The sequence below is a fragment of the Euprymna scolopes genome, chromosome 10 (assembly GCF_053919585.1).
Source record: "Euprymna scolopes isolate OS-2025 chromosome 10, ASM5391958v1, whole genome shotgun sequence".
Classification (NCBI taxonomy): domain Eukaryota; kingdom Metazoa; phylum Mollusca; class Cephalopoda; order Sepiida; family Sepiolidae; genus Euprymna; species Euprymna scolopes.
Genome location: NC_136491.1, coordinates 46478313 through 46482114, shown reverse-complemented (window position 1 = coordinate 46482114; position 3802 = coordinate 46478313). Strand labels below are relative to the sequence as shown.

General features: G+C 32.4%; 1 non-coding gene across 1 annotated transcript; it reads right to left on the bottom strand.

The window, feature by feature from the left end:
• Window positions 1–3162: 3162 nt before the first annotated feature.
• Trnas-aga (transfer RNA serine (anticodon AGA)) lies at window positions 3163–3244 on the bottom strand. Its single transcript has one exon. It is a non-coding gene; the product is annotated as a tRNA-Ser (tRNA).
• Window positions 3245–3802: the final 558 nt, after the last annotated feature.

Sequence of the window (3802 nt, the reverse complement as noted above, 5' to 3'; positions counted from 1 at the left end):
TCGTCTGTGGGACCTACTTATCTAAGTTTCACCGATTTTTGTTATTATGATTTTATCTGTGTGTTTTTTTTTTGTTTGTTTGTTTTTTTTTGTTTTTTTTTATGGATACTTTTTATTTTTGCCGGAGTTTATGTAATTATTAACAGGAAAATTGGTGAAAGTCAAAATGAAATCCGCGCTATTTTAAAATATTATTTTCAAGTTTAATTAAAGTTTTATGATACCCTTTTCTTATTATTGTTTTTGTATTTTTTTGTTAGTTTTTTATTTATTTATTTTTTTTTTTTGGCCGGATTTAACAAACAAACAAAATGAAAGCAAAACAAAACAAAAAAAAATTGGTGCTTATGCACTTATGTTACAGTTATTTTTGTATGGTTTAAGTGCCTAGCCCATGGGCCATGTATAGAGAGGCTTATAACATGAAAAGTGAAAAAATATTAGATAATTTTGAAACATTTTCAGAGCATGTTCATGAAAAATATGGTAATTAAAAAAAATCCCAATAAGCTTTGGGGGAAAAAAAAAACATATTTCGAACAATTATAACCTCATCAACATGAGACCATTTCATTTCTTCTACTGATCCCGATATGTATTTCAGTCTTCTTTTAATACGAGATCACTAGGCTTCAATATTGTTGGTGCAAACACCAGTAAGCGGATCCACAAAATTTTGTGAATGGTTTATGGTTCTGTGAACATAATTAAACTTGAAAATAATATTTAAAAATAGCACAGATTCCATTTTTTTACTTTTGCCAATTTTCCTGTTAATAATTCTTGGCAACTGTGTTTTTTGTTCTGGTATTTTTTTTTTTTTTTTTGTAATAAAAGTTTTTTTTTTTTTTAATTATTGAACAAATATATTTTTTGTTTTATTTGTACATGGAAAGTTATTTTTTCTTTGAATTAATGAAAAAGTATTTGTTTTGTTTTAAGGAACAAACAACAAAATTGGGTGGGGGGGGGATATATATTTTTCGTAAAACTTCTTTTTCAATGAAAAAGGTGTACTTTTTTTTTTTGGTCTTTTTTAACAATTTTTTTTTATATCCAAAGAAAAGTTTGGAGCAGCTGATGACGGCAATTTTAACAAATTTTTTTTTAATGCATTTTTCTGAAAAAATTTTTTTCCTGGAAATAATTTTTTTTAATGCTTTTTTAAATTTGGTTGTTAGTATTTTTCATTTATTGTGGGTTAGGCTTAGACTTACACTTTTTGGAGCAATTTGTGGTTTCTTGAGGATAGGCTATTTTCTTAGGGATAGTATTTTCTGCTGGTTGAAGAAAAGCAGCCGGTGATGGCAAAGTAGGCTGAGAAAGGCTGCTAGAGAATGTAGAAGGAGGAAGTTCCTGAACCGGATAGTTTTCTGCAATATGAATTATGATAAAAACAAAAGGATTCTTTCCGAATTTTCGTCTTCACATAAATTCACTCAAATAACTGTCCAGCAGATCGCAGTTGGTTCCACATTTTCTTTTATTTCATTGTTTGGCTTTCTTCCACATCCTCTCCACATGATTTGTGGTAGCCGTAGTCGTAGGGTCCACAAAATTAAGGCTGTGGTTAACTGTAAGATGTTTTTACCCTTTGCAGTATGCTTTCCAGCAATCGGAGACTATCATGGTCCCCGGCAGTATGTATGTATTAATTATCAGGAGGGTTTCCAATTTATGGTCTGGGACTGTGACAAGAAAACCCTCGTTCTCAGCAGGATTGTATCCTCCAAAGGCCCAGAGCGGTTCGACGACCCTCCCGATATTATGTTTCCATCTATTAAAGTCGAACTCATCAACTTCCACCATGTGCCCTGGGCCTACAATCTGCCAGGGATACCAAAGGAAATAGTCTTGGCAAATATCCCTTAAGAAGTTTTTTCCAGTCAGTGAGAGTGTGATCCGACCCGATATTGCACTCTTGCACTCTTTTTGTGTGTAGCCGTTTTGTACGCTCACAAATATATTAATCTTATAATTATAGGTAGCCGGAGATGGAAACTTTGAAAAAGGTGCCACGGTGCAAGGAGGTTCAGTGTCTGCACTGGCCATTACTGCATCTTCAGCCGAAACTGTTGGTTACGTTTCATTGTTTTATGATACACTTTCAACAACATTTTGTGTACCTCCTCTCTGTTGCCAGCAGCTGGTATCCTGACAAAATGCGAGGACCGTTTCCGGAGACTTACAAATAAATTCCAGCCTGGAATTGTTCCTTTTCCTTCATTGTCACCAGATTAAAGACTTTTCGCTTGAAGAGCAATGATACTCTGCCCTTTCTTTTTTTTTTTTTTTTTTTTTTTGAAGAGCAATGATACTCTGCCCTTTCTTTTTATTTTTATTTTTTCTTTTTTTTTTTTTTGTTTGAAGCGCAATGAAACTCTTTCCTTCCTTTTTTTTCCTTCCAATTTTTGCCATCTGCTCACCCATGTCTCTTTTTGCTCCCTCTGTATAATCTGATCGTTTTTGTCGTTCACTGAGCGTTGCCGAGCAAGACTCACAGAAAAATGAGATTTAAATTGCAGAAGTACCTGTATATATTTAACCATATTACACAATTGCTTATTTTTTTTTATTTATTTTATAAAATGGACAAAAAGTACCCCATCTTGGCTAGCTAAGAAGTCCTAGATTCTTTACTGCTGAACTCTCGAGACTATTAATATCAGACTCAGATTCTAACCTTTTAAGGTAGTTGTACCGTGCTTGTACTCCTGAATATATTAGAACCCTTTTTAGTTGGCAAGCTATTTTTTCCTGGTCATGAATTTATTTAATGTAATTTTATTAAGATTTTGGTAAATTTATAGAATCACTCCAATCTTCAGTGTGGTGTGTATGTGTGAAGACTGAAGAGGGCGGGGTATGAGGTCTATTGCTACTCGGACTTAGGGTTAGTTGTAGCGTTCAGAGTTAACCACAAAACAAAAATAAAAAAGACTCAAAGAGCACTCGATTGGAGATGGGAGTGATTCTATAAAGTTATCAGCATTTGTATGTCATTGATAGAATATTACCCAGATTTTCCATTAAATTTATACTACATTTTTTTCTTTTATTACTGATATTAATTAAAAATAATTTTTTTTTTTTTAAATATTCCCAAGGTATAATTCACAATGTTTCTACTTAAACTTTCATCTACCGTAATAAAAAATTAAACGTCGCCGATAGGATTCGAACCTATGCGGGGAGACCCCAATGGATTTCTAGTCCATCGCCTTAACCACTCGGCCACGACGACTGATAAGAATTTCTCCCGTTGATTATATATTAATTTCTGATAGTATATTTTATTTATTTTTTAATAATTATTTAATTTTATGAATTATTAAAATCTTACCTTTAGTTGAAAATTCATTATTGTACTATGTACTACTAGTTTAATAAGGATAACAAATTGAGGTTTAGCAAATAACAAAACTGCTTAAACTAAAAAGATATCGTCATCAAATATATAGCTAAATTTGTTAAAAAATGTTACTTTTGTCACAAAAGTATATTTCATTAAAAAAAAAAATAAATAATAATAAAAATATCTAATTCTTTATTTTAACATAAGAAAAAACGGCACATGTGCACATATTGAACCGGTGTCAGGCGAAAATACGTCCCGCACTGCAGCTACCAGCGAACTGTAACTTTTGTATTTTCCCCCTCTTTTTGAGATTCAGAATTATTTTCTTTTCAATTCATTTTTTTAGTATTTATGCGGCTATTCAGAAACATAGACGACTCTAAGTGCGACCGACCGGATCGGTGTCGCGTGAAAACCAGCCTAGTGAAAATGTTCCGATTATCA